Below are 17,072 nucleotides of genomic sequence, written 5' to 3' on the forward strand. Positions count from 1 at the left end.
ATAATTACCTTGGTATACATTTATACAATAATATAAATCAATGGTTCAATAATTGAAGTGACCATTATTCCCAGATCTCAGAGTGTAGCTTTAAGCTGCTGTCCTGTAGCTACTGTAAGTCTTCCCATCTATTCAAGATGGAACTTTGTATCATCCACTGATATTGTTAATATACTGTGAAATTCACCTGAGCTTTGTAGACTGGTCTTTCCTGGCTGTCTGACCCAGCTGGGACCCCTGTCAACATTGATCCTGCTAAGACATGATGAACATAGTGTTGCGTACTGACTGTCCGTACAAACTCTCCACTGGCGCCCTGTGCTCTTCACAGATAAAAGCAGGTTCATACTGAGCACATGTGACAGACGTGACAGAGTCTGGAGACGCCATGGAGAACGTTCTGCTGCCTGAAACATCCTCCAACATGACCGGTTTGGCGGTGGGTCAGTCATGGTGTGGGGTGGGGTGGCATTTCTTTGGGAGGGGCCGCACAGCCCTCCATGTGCTCACCAGAGGTAGCCTGACTGCCATTAGGTAATTTATTTCCTTGTTGGAAACAAAATGTTTTGGAATATATTTAATTCTGTACCTTTTGTAGTGACTGGGTGTATTGGTACACCATCCAAAGTGTAATTAATAACTTAACCATGCTCAAAAGGGATATTCAATGGCTGCTTTAATACCAATACGTGCCATTCTTTGCCAGTCACTGGAAATCCTCTGGTCTTCGTAGTTGAATCTGTGTTTGAAATTCACTGCTCGACTGAGGGATCTTACAGATAATTGTATGTGTGATACAGAGATGAGGTAGTCATTCAACAATCCTGTTAAACACTATTGCACAGAGTCCATGTAAATTATGTGACATGTTGAGCATATTTTAATTTCTGAACTTAAGTTTGAATAATTATTGTCAATACTTTTCAGATTTTCATTTTTTATTAATTTGAAAAGATGTCTTTGACACCTTTAAAATGGGCTATTGTGTATAGGCAGGCCAGTGACCAATTGAAACTATTTTTAATTCAAGCTGTACACTTAAAATGAAGTGCTCTATATCACCAAAGAGAGTGGCAACTGAGCTGCCACCAACTAAAAGGAGACAAATTCTTAACTTTTCTGGAGTTTTGAAACAAATCATCCTGAGATGTTTTGAAACATAACATGGTGTTGTAACATCACTTAATCAAGTGTTGTGCAACAACTTTCCAGGGGCTATGAGCACTAACAGAATATATTGCAAGCACTATGTGTATGGATCATACCCCTTTTTCCCCCTATAATGACATACCCAAATCGAACTGCCTGTAACTCAAGACCTGAAGCAAGGATATGCATATTATTGACACCATTTGAAAGAAAACACTGAACACTGTTTGTGGAAATCTGAAATTAATGTTGGAGAGTAACACATTAGATCTGGTAAAAGATGCATGTTTGTATCTTTTTTCCCCCTTCATCTTTGAAATGCAAGAGTAAGGTCATACTTTCAGATAGGAGTCTAGGTGTAATTTAGATAGGAATTAGATTGCACAATATTTTGTATCAAGTCTGCCAGGAGTTTGCCCAAATGTGCCGAATTGGTCAATTGATACATTTACAAGTACATTACCATAGAGAACATACAAAAATGCTATGGTAATATTTCTTTTAGTTTACACACTCCCAGAAATATCATACACGATGGATCATTAGCTGATACACTAACTTTCACACATCTTGATGGCCGGGCGGGGTGGGTTTGGAGCCAGAGACAGCAGTGGGGTCAAACTGTAGACCCCAGTTCCTACGTTTGAACAAAAAAAAGTTTGATAAAATATGACACTTTTTATATCTGGGACCCTCAGGATGACAAAATCAGAGAAAGATTACTGAATGTGAGTACAGTATTTACCTTCAGAGGTGAATGTATCAACCCAGTTGTGTTTTTTGTTCCTCAAACAATAGCATGGTAGTTCTTCACTGTACATTGGACACTGCAGTGAGATCAACAAGTATGTAAGCTTTCTGCCCATATAAGACATGTCTCTGTCCCGGAAAGTTAGCTGCTGTATACAATGTCATTCTAGTCACATTAGCACACATTAGCAACAACCGTCCCGGTTAATGCAGAATTAGATAACGGCACCAAAAGAGAAGCTTCCTCTCTAAAGCTTCTAAACACCATTATGTTTTGAATCCTGCCTAGTGTCTTAATGTTTAAAATAGTTATAATATTTTATCATTTTGGCAGGTATTGTCAAGCTCAGTGTTCAAACCACCAACACTAACTGGAGGTTAGAATTGTGGATTCTGCACATGCCTCTTCCATTGACAGTCATGAATGTGGGAATAGGTTCTGTCCTCATTGAATGTCAATTTGCCTGACAGTTTTGATATCCATAACACAAAAGGCTTAATACTAATATTAAAATAGAAACATTTAGTTTTATTCCAAGATAATTTTGTGAAAATGAAATTAACAAATCATTGAAAGGACTTGCATACTTTAAAAAATATATATAGTTGGGGGGTATTTTGACACTTTATTGAGACAGTTATGAAAGGGGATATAGAGGGGGTATAGATTGAAGGGTTGGAAAGGGGATGTAGAGGGGGTGGGAGAAACAGATTAAAGGGTTGGAGTGGGGAATTTAATCCTGGTGTTCGGTGGGGAGAGGGGAGACATGTCTTAGCAGGGTGTGTTACCGCTCAACCACAGGCTCTGCACAGCATGCATTTATTTTTATTAAGTATTTATTGGTTGTTTTTTGGAGTCAATTTCAATTCACCCAGCAATATTGTTTTTACAGTGTGGCTGAGTAGGTAAAATTGCAATGAAATGTACCATCTTACCACCTGTCAATAAGCTGTCTAAATAAAGCATTGAAAATATATATCAAATCAAATCAAATCAAATCAAATTTATTTATATAGCCCTTCGTACATCAGCTGATATCTCAAAGTGCTGTACAGAAACCCAGCCTAAAACCCCAAACAGCAAACAATGCAGGTGTAAAAGCACGGTGGCTAGGAAAAACTCCCTAGAAAGGCCAAAACCTAGGAAGAAACCTAGAGAGGAACCGGGCTATGTGGGGTGGCCAGTCCTCTTCTGGCTGTGCCGGGTAGAGATTATAACAGAACATGACCAAGATGTTCAAATGTTCATAAATGACCAGCATGGTCAAATAATAATAAGGCAGAACAGTTGAAACTGGAGCAGCAGCACAGTCAGATGGACTGGGGACAGCAAGGAGCCATCATGTCAGGTAGTCCTGGGGCACGGTCCTAGGGCTCAGGTCCTCCGAGAGAGAGAAAGAAAGAGAGAATTAGAGAGAGCATATGTGGGGTGGCCAGTCCTCTTCTGGCTGTGCCAGGTGGAGATTATAACAGAACGTGGCCAAGATGTTCAAATGTTCATAAATGACCAGCATGGTTGAATAATAGTAAGGCAGAACAGTTGAAACTGGAGCAGGAGCATGGCCAGGTGGACTGGGGACAGCAAGGAGTCCTCATGTCAGGTAGTCCTGGGACATGGTCCTAGGGCCCAGGCCAGTTGAAACTGGAGCAGCAGCATGGCCAGGTGGACTGGGGACAGCAAGGAGTCATCATGTCAGGTAGTCCTGGGGCATGGTTCTAGGGCTCAGGTCCTCCGAGAGAGAGAAAGAAAGAGAGAAGGAGAGAATTAGAGAACGCACACTTAGATTTACACAGGACACCGAATAGGACAGGAGAAGTACTCCAGATAAACAAACTGACCCTAGCCCCCCGACACATAAACTACTGCAGCATAAATACTGGAGGCTGAGACAGGAGGGGTCAGGAGACACTGGAATTCCACAAAATAGGCCCTAATCATCAATTAATATTTAGTCTATTTGCATTTCTAAACCATTGTGAGAAACAGTTGTCCTATGCTGCCTTTTACATGCACTGAAACCGTCAGTGTTTTCACGACACTTAATAAAAACTCCAATATTCAGGTTGAAGCCCCACATTTGGGTGTGTCATGGTACTTATTGTATGTTTTAAATCACATTGTGAAATAAAACACTGACATTGTCTTTGGAGTGTGCTTTAATGTAAACCCAATCTCAGTTTAGGTGCACTACTTTCCATTGTTGCAGCACACAATGGTGGTGTTGAGACTTTCTATTTTTACAGTGTAACACAACAAAATGTGGAAAAGTCAAGGTGTGTGAATACTTTCTGAAGGCACTGTAGGATTGTATTATGGTAATCTACGACAATTATATCTTTTCAAACATTGTGCTCAAAGCGCTCACTGTGCCAACAGAATATCTCAACACTATTTCCACACAGCAGCTATACAGACAACTGAACATGACAGACATCATGGCTTTGGAGCGTCGACAGTGCACATACCAAATCAAATGAAGCTTCCCGCTATATACTGTAATGACTACCAGCTTGTTTATGGCTTTACGTTTTGTTGAAGAACATGAAAGAACAGAATTGTAGAGGAAAATTGTTATTCAAAGATGTGCCATGGGACCAATATGGTCACAGGCCTCATTTGCATACAGTCATCATACACTTAAGTGTTTTTAAAATGTATAGCAAATTGAAATTTCAACTGTGCTCTTTCACATAAGTTCAGAATCTATATACATTTGTCATCTTGTTATTAGTCCCACCCTTCAGCTCCTCCCATCTAAATATTAACACCATATTGGATTTCTATTTGCCATATATTTTTCAAATGTGCTGTGATGCTTCAAAAGTTCTGAAACTTTCTATTCTCAGTTTCTACACATTGTAAGTGAAAGAAACATTTTTGCTAAAACTATTATATAATTAATCGATTTGACTTTCCAAATCACCCAGTATTACTATTTGCAGAATTATCTCCAGGTAAATGTTGAAATTCTACAGCCATTCCTGGGCCTCTGACCAAAAACAAGCTACATATGGACAGTACCAAAATAAATTATCTGATTACTCTTTACAGCAACATCTACAGAGCTGGGAAGGTTGTATCCCAGATATATACAGTTGAAGTCAGAAGTTTACATAAACTTAGGTTGGAGTCATGAAAACTCGTTTATCAACCACTCCAAATTCCTTGTTACTAAACTATAGTTTTGGCAAGTCGGTTAGGACATCTACTTTGTGCATGAGAAAATTCCAGAATACGGCTTTAGAAGCTTCTGATAAATGATGTCAATTAGTCTGAGTCAATTAGTCTGTGGATGTAATTTAAGGCCTACCTTCAAACTCAGTGCCTCTTTGCTTGCCATCATGGAAAAATCAAAAGAATGGGACCATGGGACCACTCAGCCATCATACTGCTCAGAAAGGAGACACGTTATGTCTCCGAGAAATGAACGTACTTTGGTGTGAAAAGTGCGAATCAATCCCAGAACAACAACAAAGGACCTTGTGAAGATGCTGGAGGAAACGGGAACAAAAGTATCTATATCCACAGTAAAACGAGTCCCTATATAGACAACCTGAAAGGCTGCTCAGCAAGGATGAAGCCACTGCTCCAAAACCGTCATAAAAAAGACAGACTATGGTTTGCAACTGCACATTCGGACAAAGATCGTACTTTTTTGGAGAAATGTCCTCTGGTCTGATGAAACAAATATAGAACTGTTTGGCCATAATGACTATCGTTATGTTTGGAGCAAAAAGGGGAAGCTTGCAAGCTGAAGAACACTATTCCAACCGTGAAGCACGGGAGTGGCAGCATCATGTTGTGGGGGTGCTTTGCTGCAGGAGGGACTGGTGCACTTCACAAAATAGATGGCATCATGAGGCTGGAAAATTATGTGGATATATTGAAGCAACATCAAGACATCAGTCAGGAAGTTGAAGCTTGGTTGCAAATGAGTCTTCCAAATAGACAATGACCCCAAGCATACTTCCAAAGTTGTGCCAAAATGTGGGTTCGATCCCCGGGACCATCCATACGTAGAATGTATGCACACATGACTGTAAGTCGCTTTGGATAAAAGCGTCTGCTAAATGGCATATATTATTATTATTATTATTAAGGACAACTAAGTCAATGTATTGGAGTGGCCATCACAAAGCCCTGACCTCAATCCTATAGAACATTTGTAAGGCAGAACTGAAAACACATATGCGAGCAAGGAGGCCTACAAACCTGACTCAGTTACACCAGCTCTGGCAGGAGGAATGGGATAAAATTTGCCCCAACTTATGGAAGGCTACACAAAACGTTTGACCCAAGTTACACAATTTAAAGGCAATGCTACCAAATACTATTTGAGTGCATGTAAACTTCTGACCCACTGGGAATGTGATGAAATAAATAAATTACTACTCTTATGCTGACATTTCACATTCTTAAAATAACATGGTGATCCTAACTAACCAGGGAATTTTACTTGGATTAAATGTCAGGAATTGTGAAAAACTGAGTTAAAATGTATTTGGTTAAGGTGTATGTAAACCTCTGACTTCAACTGTATAGCATATTGGTTGCAATAATGTTGTATTATAATAGAAAAATGTTTTGAATTTGAAGTTTTGTATATCACTTCATAAACCATGTGCCATGGAATCAGTACACCACAAATCTCATAGAAACTATTTTGCAATCTATATGGCACAGCTGTCAATTTTTGAGTCCTTAAATTATACTGGAATATTTAATGCAGGGCTGACAGAAAAGTTCCTTACCCCTCCTTTACGAGGTAATTAAAAGTTATTAAATATATTATTGATTATTGAAACATTGAGAAGAATTGTTGAATAGGATCAGCATATAGTGATTTAAAATGTTAAAGATTGTGTGGAGGAAGGGGAGGAGGAAGACTGAAAAAAGCAAGAAATAAAGGATGAGGCAGATCATCCCCAGGCTTCACTGAAACAATCTGCCCATGAGGCAAGTAAATCAGATTGTGCTCCTTTGTTGGATCATGCAATTGTATAGATGCCACCTCCACACAGATTAAATAACCAATGATATGACCCAATTCAAACTACTCTGCCATCCAGCAATTTCTTTCAGTATCCTTTGATTCAATTTCATTCATTTAAATGTTATAGAATTGTACATATCCCAATGTAGAACCACTCGTGTGTGTATATCTAAAGAGAATCCATGTTCTCGCTCTGAAAACTGATACTGTCTACTAGGATAAGATCACTCTGTTCCAACCACTACTGCCCTGATAGTCCATGAACCAGGCGGCCAAATTTCACATATTTGTCCACTTTGGAGTGGCTAAGTAAATTACGATTTTCATTAAGGTCCATGTCTGGGTTATATTTTGGTATGATAGACACATTTAGCTACTTCCGATACATGGCAATCGCTGCATTATGTGTTATGACCCCTATTCAGTGAGTTAGGTCAACAGGATCAGAGTACGGAAACGTTATTTTGTATTATATTTATCAGGTAACAATCTTAAGGTAAGGGAATTTGATATGTTCATATTCATCTATTATTTGATGCCTCTATGGGCCCACCTGTGGGGGTCAAAGGTCATACATGTACACATTGAGGTATATTGAGCCAGAATGGACAGTATTCGAATGTGCTCTATTATCACATGGTAATCGCTTTTCCCAAAAAGCCTTCATAATGAGTACACCAAACTTTGCATAAAGATAGGTAAAGTCTACACAATAATGCCTGATTTAACCATAGTGTACACCTTTTCCAATATGGCTTCCAACCAGCTCTATTGCTTTTAATTGGATTGGTCTGTCATTGGATTGGTCAGCCTCAACTCTTATAATTTTCATTATGCCTAATGATAATTAAAAAAAGACACCACAGTTATGCTGATAACACAACCAACTCCGCAAGGTCTGCAAAACATGTAATATTTGTAAACAATTTGCAAAAATGTTCCAAAAAGGTGCTGTAACTGTTTTTGGTCAGTATTTGCATCCCTAATTTCTATATTTTATTTTCAAATAATACTATATAAAAAAATGTATCTATAAGTAATACCCTGTTTGAACTATGTATTAGAAAACTAAGTTTACTACAGCCTTTGCTTTTGAGCCAATGTTGGTTTGCATTGCATCAATCACTTGTTTTTCTTTCATGTGCACACTAATGAAATGACCAGTCAATCATTTAATATTCACTGTTTGGTCAAAAAAGATTATGTGCAGTCCACTTAATTATTTTGACCTTTACATTGATGTGAACCAGAAAGGTTCTACCCTGGAACAAAAACTCGTTCTTACAAGGGTTCTATTGGGACAGCAGATGAACCCTTTTCAGTTCTAGATAGAAAAGAAGTGTAAAATCAGGCAATCACTGACATTTGAATAGCATGTCTCTTGGGAATCCAGTTTCAGTGAGACCTTATACAGCTACATGTTTAATGAGCATCAGTATAGCTAGTATAAACCTAGCTCTTACAAAGATGGTTAATAGGAATCAATACACACTAAAAATCAGTGTCAGCAGGATTTTAAAAAACATTTGGCACAAAACTTACTGTCAATGATTATGGATTTAAGGAGGGGTGTTTCTGCTCTCTTTTCCATGAGATGTGACAGAATAGGTCCCTGGTAACTGAGTGTGTGGCCAAGCACTGCTGTCAAGGCCATGCATCAGACCATTGACATGTTTCAGGAACTGTAAAGACAGCAATGAATCATGATAAACCATCACCTAAGGTCTTCACTAAATTAGACTTGCCTAGCAAGTACAGCTGCTTGCAAAATTATTCACTCCCTTGGCATTTTGTTGTTCTCTTTGTTGCCTCTGATTAATGCCCTCCTTGCCTGGTCTGTGAGTTTTGGTGGGCAGCCCTCTTTTGGCAGGTTTGTTGTCATATTCTTTCCATTTTTTAATAATGGATTTAATGGTGCTCTGTGGGATGTTCAAATTTAAGGATATTTTTTTATGACTCAAGCCTAATCTGTATTTCTCCACAACTTTGTACCTGACCTGTTTGGCGAGCTCCTTGGTCTTCATAGTACCACTTGCTTAGTGGTGTTGCAGACTCTTGGCCCTTTCAGAACAGGTGTATATATAGAGATCATGTGACAGATCATGTGACACTTAAATAAAGTCCACATGTGTGCAATCTAACTAATTATGCGACTTCTGAAGGTAATTGGTTGCACCAGATCTTATTTTGGGACTCCAGAGCAAAGGGGGTGAAAGAAACTCACGCACCACTTTTCTGTTTTTAATGTATATATATATTTATTTTTTTATCAAGTTATTTTCTTCATTTCACTTCACCAATTTGGACTATTTTGTGTATGTCCATTACATGAAGTCCAAAGAAAAATCCATTTAAATTACAGGTTGTAATGCAACAAAATAGGAAAAACTCAAAGAGGGTGAATACTTTTACAAGGCACTGTACATCGACTGTGTTGCCCCTCAGCAATCTGGCATTCAGGCAGGCAGACGGAGAGAGATAGACAGCAAAGCATAGGCTATTTAAATGCCTTAGTCAGCAGACTGGATAACTACTGTACTCCTCCCCTTTGTTCCCTCATCCATCCGTGCTAGAAGATTCCTGCAGAAAAAGAGAATCAAGAATTGAAAAAGGCAGTTGAGAGGTGTAATGTTAGAATGAGTGTTGAGAGGGAGCAGGGATAGGTCAAATGTATCCTATTGTTAAATACAACATTTGGGGGTATATGTTTCAAGAATTAGGCTAGCTTACTTTGTCACTCTCACACACACACACACACACACACACACACACACACACACACACACACACACACACACACACACACACACACACACACACACACACACACACACACACACACACACACACACACACACAAATCTAGCATGACACAATGTTGACGTGATGAAAATCTTTTCTATAAGTTGTTTCACTCGCTCTGATGCTTTCTCTGGTGAGATACATTCAGCCTCAAATTGAAGGAAGTCGCTTTGGATAAAAGCGTCTGCTAAATGGCATATATTATTATTATATTATAAGGAACATTTTGAAACAACTTTTTTTCTTGGTAAATTTTACTGGGGTGTCTGGCTTCTCATGGCCATGAATACACGCCACTGGGCACATATCAATATATAGGCTAGTAAAGAACTAATTCTAAAACACAGAGAAATATAGAAATAGATGCAAACAATAGAATTGCCATGGAAACGCGAGTCTCCTCTTTGCCACCCAGTAAAATGTGTCGACATTTAGGCTTTTGTTATACGTGTTTTTCACACTACAGTATGTCAAGGGAAAAAACGGAGTATAATGCCTGTATGGATGTCGATCCAAACACATGTTCATGTCATCATTACCAATCAACTGCATTAGTTAAAAACGACTTTGACTACCACCACCGATTTCTGTTTGCTAGCTATGCTAACCAACCAGACGAACGGGAGTTAGCATATACAATTGAAGTCGGAGGTTTACATACACCTTAGATAAATACATTGAAACTGTTTTTCACAATTCCCTGTCATAGGTCAGGTAGGATCACCACTTTATTTTAAGAATGTGAAATGTCAGAACAACAGTAGACAGAAGGATTTATTTCAGCTTGTATTTCTTTCATCACATTCCCAGTGGGTCAGAAGTTAATATACACTCAATTAGTATTTGGTAGCATTGTCTTTAAATTGTTTAACTTGGGTCAAATGTTTCAGGTAGCCTCCCACAAGCTTCCCACAATAACTTTGGTGAATTTTGGCCCATTCCTCCTGACAGAGCTGTTGTAACTGAGTCAGGTTTCTAAGCCTCCTTGCTCACACGCGCTTTTTCAGTTCTGCCCACAAATGTTCTATAAGTATGAGGTCAGGGCTTTGTGATGGTCACTCCAACTCCATTGACTTTGTTGCCCTTAAGCCATTTTGCCACCACTTTGGAAGTATGCTTGGGGTCATTGTCCATTTGGAAGACCCATTTGCGACCAAGCTTTAACTTCCTGACTGATGTCTTGAGATGTTGCCCCCTCATGATGCCATCTATTTTGTGAAGTGCACCAGTCCCTACTGCAGCAAAGCACCCGCACAACATGATGCTGCCACCCCCATGCTTCATGGTTGGGATGGTGTTCAACGGCTTGCAAGCCTCCCCCTTTTCCTCCAAACATAATGACGGTCATTATTGACAAACAGTTCTATTTTTGTTTCATCAGACCAGAGGACCGTTCTCCAAAAAGTATGATTGTTCTCCCCATGTGCAGTTGCAAACCATAGTCTGTCTTTTTATGTTGGTTTTGGAGCCGTGGCTTCTTCCTTGCTGAGCGGCCTTTCAGGTTATGTCGATATAGGACTTGTTTTACTGTGGACATAGATACTTTTGTACCTGTTTTCTCCAGCATCTTCACAAGGTCCTTTGTTGTTGTTCTGGGATTGATTCACACTTTTCACACCAAAGTACGTTCTTCTCTAGGAGACAGAACGTGTCTCCTTTCTGAGCAGTATGATGGCTGAGTGGTCCCATGGTGTTTATACTTGCGTACAATTGTTTGTATAGATGAATGTGGTACCTTCAGGCGTTTGGACATTTTCTGAGTTCTTGTCTGAGTTCTTTTGATTTTCCCATGATGTCAAGCAAAGAGGCACTGAGTTTGAAGGTAGGCCTTGAAATACATCCACACGTACACCTCCAATTGACTCAAATGATGTCAATTAGCCTATCAGAAGCTTCTAAAGCCAATACATAATTATCTGGAATTTTCCAAACTGTTTAAAGGCACAGTCAACTTAGTGTATGTAAACTTCTGACCCACTGGACTTGTGATACAGTGCATTATAAGTGAAATAATATGTCTGTAAACAATTGTTGGAAAAATTACGTGTGTCATGAACAAAGTAGATGTCCTAACCAACTTGCCAAGACTAAAGTTTGTTAAACCTCTTGAAACAAGGGGGCACATATAATTGACAGCTTAGGATATAAAACACTCTAAAGTTTCCAAAACTGTCAAAATATTGTCTGTGAGTATAACAGAACTGATATTGCAGGCGAAACCCTGAGGAAAATCCAATCAGGAAGTGCCTCTTATTTTGAAACCGTTGTGTTCCTATGCACTCCTATTGTCCATTGAAAGAGATATCAACCAGATTCCCTTTTCTACGTATTCCCTAAGGTGTTTACAGCATTTTCACGTAGTTTCACGCCTTTATGTTGAAGAATGAGCGTAAACGACTACATTGCGTAAGTGGCCAGCTGAGGGCACTCAGAGTGATTCTTGCGTAAAAGACAGAGGTGGTCATTTTTCCTCTCGCTCCTACTGAAAAGCCAATTGTCCCGGTTGATATATCATGAATAGATATTTGAAAAACACCTTGAGGATTGATTATAAAACACGTTTGCCATGTTTCTGTCGATATTATGTTGCCGTGACCGCTATTTCCGGTGGATTTCTGAACATAACGTGACCAACAAACGGAGGTATTTTGGGTATAAAAATAATCTTTATGGAACAAAAGGAACATTTGCTGTCTAACTGGGAGTCTCGTGAGTGAAAACATCCGAAGCTCATCAAAGGTAAACGGTTAATTTGATTGCTTTTCTGATTTTCGTGACCAAGCTTCCTGCTGCTAGCTGGACATAATGCTATACTAGGCTATTGATAAACTTACACAAACGCTTGGATTGCTTTCGCTGTAAAGCATAATTTCAAAATCTGAGATGACAGTGTGATTAACAAAAGGCTAAGCTGTGTTTCACTATATTTCACTTGTGATTTCATGAATATGAATATTTTCTAGTAATATTTTTGGCCGTTGCGCTATGCTAATTAGTGTAGTTGATGACAATTCTCCCGGATCCGGGATGGGTAGTTCCAAGATTAACAAGAAATTTGTGGAGTGGTTGAAAAACTAGTTTTAATTGCTCCAACCTAAGTGTACGTAAACTTACGACTTCAACTGTAGCGGTCACTTCTTCCTAACCCGAATAGGGACAACTTCTAAATGTTATGCAGTGAAAACTACAAAATATATCCAGATCGGACTTAAGTGACCACATTGTGGGCTTGTTACAATGTATAAATCTTGAAGGATTTGACAAATATCCACTTTGTTAGATCAGATTTGTTAAATGTTAGCCAATCTGGTCAATGGAACATCTCCTTTATCTCAATTTGTCTCAGCAGTTGAGAGCATTGGGGCAGTAACCGAAAGGTAGCTGGTTCGAATCCCCAAGCCAACTAGGTGAACAATGTGTTTATGTGCCCTTGAGCAAGGCACTCGCTCTGGAAAAGAGCGTCTTCTAAAATAATGTAAACATTCCTATATCAGCCTGGGAACACAGTATTACATAGACTCCCATACAAAAATATATATAAAGTTATAATAACAAAACAAAGCTAGTATTTTGAATATCATATATCATTTTGTTCAGGGGCTTCTGGCGAACAATTTAAAACCAACCTTTGGCCAGCCCTTAGCGGACACATTTTCTACTGGCCCATGGACTATGAGTCACCATCTGAAACTTACTTTACCCTGGTTGTGCAGCAGCATATAAGTCATGAAGACCTATTTTAGTTCAACACAGCTTTGATGTTATTACTTGGTGCATAAGTTCAGTAGTTCAATTCAGTTTGTGGATAACACAGTAAATAACAAATGATGACCTTTGTCCATGATTACATCTGGATCTAAATATGGTAATCAGTGTCACAGACAAACTGAATTGGTCCACTCACACTGACAGCGTCGTGAAGAAGGCGCAGCAGCGCCTCTTCAACCTCAGGAGGCTGAAGAAATTCGGCTTGTCACCAAAAGCACTCACAAACTTCTACAGATGCACAATCGAGAGCATCCTGGCGGGCTGTATCACCGCCTGGTACGGCAACTGCTCCGCCCTCAACCGTAAGGCTCTCCAGAGGGTAGTGAGGTCTGCACAACGCATCACCGGGGGCAAACTACCTGCCCTCCAGGACACCTACACCACCCGATGTTACAGGAAGGCCATAAAGATCATCAAGGACATCAACCACCCGAACCACTGCCTGTTCACCCCGCTATCATCCAGAAGGCGAGGTCAGTACAGGTGCATCAAAGCTGGGACCGAGAGACTGAAAAACAGCTTCTATCTCAAGGCCATCAGACTGTTAAACAGCCACCACTAACATTGAGTGGCTGCTGCCAACACACTGTCATTGACACTGACCCAACTCCAGCCACTTTAATGATGGGAATTGATGGGAAATGATGTAAATATATCACTAGCCACTTTAAACAATGCTACCTTATATAATGTTACTTACCCTACATTATTCATCTCATATGCATACGTATATACTGCTCTCTACATCATCGACTGCATCCTTATGTAATACATGTATCACTAGCCACTTTAACTATGCCACTTTGTTTACTTTGTCTACATACTCATCTCATATGTATATACTGTACACGATACCATCTACTGTATGCTGCTCTGTACCATCACTCATTCATATATCCTTATGTACATATTCTTTATCCCCTTACACTGTGTATAAGACAGTAGTTTTGGAATTGTTAGTTAGATTACTTGTTGGTTATCACTGCATTGTCGGAACTAGAAGCACAAGCATTTCGCTACGCTCGCATTAACATCTGCTAACCATGTGTATGTGACAAATAAAATTTGATTTGATTTTGATTTGATTTATTTGCAAGACTAATTACATAGTTCTTCATAGAGATCTGAAAATGTTTGTTGGTGGATAAAAGGCCATTTAGAGCTATTACCAATCTTCAGAATTATCTGAAGGGGCACTCTGTTTCCCAGAGCAATTATTTTTGGTTGTTTTTCATTTGAAAATCTGTTCAGTATTTTATGGTGCTGACAGCTATACCCAAAGATGAATCACTTCAGATACCTGAGAAACTTTATCCTTGTGCTACAATAATTCAGGGGTTCTTTCACTTAATAAAATAATAGTGAATAGAAACTAAACCAAACTGCAAATAATATCATGCTTTGAGGCTTTCTCGCCGCACAAGAGGAGTGTTTGAATGGGAGAGCATTACCAATAGGAAAAATATATGTATGTATGTATGTATGTACAGTGGGACAAAAAAGTGTTTAGTCAGCCACCAATGGCGCAAGTTCTCCCACTTAAAAATATGATAGGCCTGTCATTTTCATCATAGGTACACTTCAACTATGACAGACAAAATGAGAGAAAAAAATCCAGAAATTCACATTCTAGGATTTTTAATGAATTCATTTGCAAATTATGGTGGAAAATAAGTATTTGGTCACCTACAAACAAGCAAGATTTCTGGCTCTCACAGACCTGTAACTTCTTCTTTAAGAGGCTCCTCTGTCCTCCACTCGTTACCTGTATTAATGCCACCTGTTTTCACTTGTTATCAGTATAAAAGACACCTGCCCACAACCTCAAACAGTCACACTCCAAACTCCACTATGGCCAATTCCAAAGAGCTGTCAAAGGACACCAGAATCAAAATTGTAGACCTGCAACAGGCTGGGAAGACTGAATCTGCAATAGATAAGCTGCTTGGTTTGAAGAAATCAACTGTGGGAGCAATTATTAGGAAATGGAAGACATACAAGACCACTAATAATCTCCCTCAATCTGGGGCTCCACAAAGATCTCACCCCGTGGGGTCAAAATGATCACAAGAACGGTGAGCAAAAATCCCAGAACCACACGGGGGGACCTAGTGAATGACCTGCAGAGAGCTGGGACCAAAGTAACAAAGCCTACCATCAGTAAAACACTACGCCGCCAGGGACTCAAATCCTGCAGTGCCAGACGTGTCTCACTGCTTCAGCCAGAACATGTCCAGGCCCGTCTGAAGTTTGCTAGAGAGCATTTGGATGATCCAGAAGAAGATTGGGAGAATGTCATATGGTCAGATGAAACCTAAATATAACTTTTTGGTAAAAACTCAACTTGTCGTGTTTGGAGGACAAAGAATGCTGAGTTGCATCCAAAGAACACCATCCCTACTGTGAAGCATGGGGGTGGAAACATCATGCTTTGGGGCTGTTTTTCTGCAAAGGGACCAGGACCACTGATCCGTGTAAAGGAAATAATGAATGGGGCCATGTATCGTGAGATTTTGAGCGAAAACCTCCTTCCATCAGCAAGGGTATTGAAGATGAAACGTGGCTGGGTCTTTCAGCATGACAATGATCCCAAACACACCGCCCGGGCAACGAAGGAGGGGCTTCGTAAGAAGCATGAAGGTCCTGGAGTGGCCTAGCCAGTTTCCAGATCTCAGCCCCATAGAAAATCTTTGGAGGGAGTTGAAAGTCCGTGTTGCATGGAGATCTGCATGGAGGAATGGGCCAAAATACCAGCAGCAGTGTGTGAAAACATTGTGAAGACTTACAGAAAACTTTTGACCTCTGTCATTTCCAACAAAGGGTATATAACAAAGTATTGACATAAACCTTTTTACTTATTTTCCACCATAATTTGCAAATAAATTAATAAAAAATCCTACAATTTTCTGGATTCTGGATTTTTCTCATTTTGTCTGTCATAGATGAAGTGTACCTATGATGAAAGTTACAGGCCTCTCTCATCTTTTTAAATGGGAGAACTTGCACAATTGGTGGCTGACTAAATACTTTATTGCCCCACTGTATGTATGCATGCATGTATGCATGTATGTACAGTTGAAGTCAGAAGTTTACATACACCTTAGCCAAATACATTTAAACTCGGTTTTTCACAATTCCTGAAATTTAATCCTAGTACAAATGTCCTGTCTAAGGTCAGTTAGGATCTCCACTTTATTTTATGAATGTGAAATGTCAGAATAACAATAGAGAGGATTTATATCAGCTTTTATTTATTTCATCACATTCCCAGTGAGTCAGAAGTTTACATACACTCAATTAGTATTTGGTAGCATTGCTTTTAAATGGTTTAACTTGGATCAAAAGTTTCGGGTAACATTCCACAAGCTTCCCACAACAAGTTGGGTGAATTTTGGCCCATTCAGAGCTGGTGTAACTGAGTCAGGTTTGTAGGGCTCCTTGCTTGCACACACTTTTTAAGTTCTGCCCACAAATTTTGGTGATTGAGGTGATTGAGGTCAGGGCTTTGTGATGGCCACTTCAATACATTGACTTTGTTGTCCTTAAGCCATTTTGCCACCACTTTGGAAGTATGCTTGGGGTCATTGTCCATTTGGAAGACCCTTTTGC

At 39.5% G+C, this 17,072-nt stretch overlaps 1 long non-coding RNA gene across 1 annotated transcript; it reads right to left on the reverse strand.

The window, feature by feature from the left end:
• Positions 1-974: 974 nt before the first annotated feature.
• Positions 975-8,574, reverse strand: LOC124005677. Its single transcript, XR_006833679.1, has 3 exons — positions 8,436-8,574; positions 1,895-1,976; positions 975-1,786 (listed from the first exon to the last, which is right to left on the reverse strand). It is a non-coding gene; the product is annotated as an uncharacterized LOC124005677 (long non-coding RNA).
• Between the last annotated feature and the right edge of the window lie 8,498 nt (positions 8,575-17,072).

Source organism: Oncorhynchus gorbuscha, linkage group LG01 (assembly GCF_021184085.1).
Source record: "Oncorhynchus gorbuscha isolate QuinsamMale2020 ecotype Even-year linkage group LG01, OgorEven_v1.0, whole genome shotgun sequence".
Classification (NCBI taxonomy): Eukaryota; Metazoa; Chordata; class Actinopteri; order Salmoniformes; family Salmonidae; genus Oncorhynchus; species Oncorhynchus gorbuscha.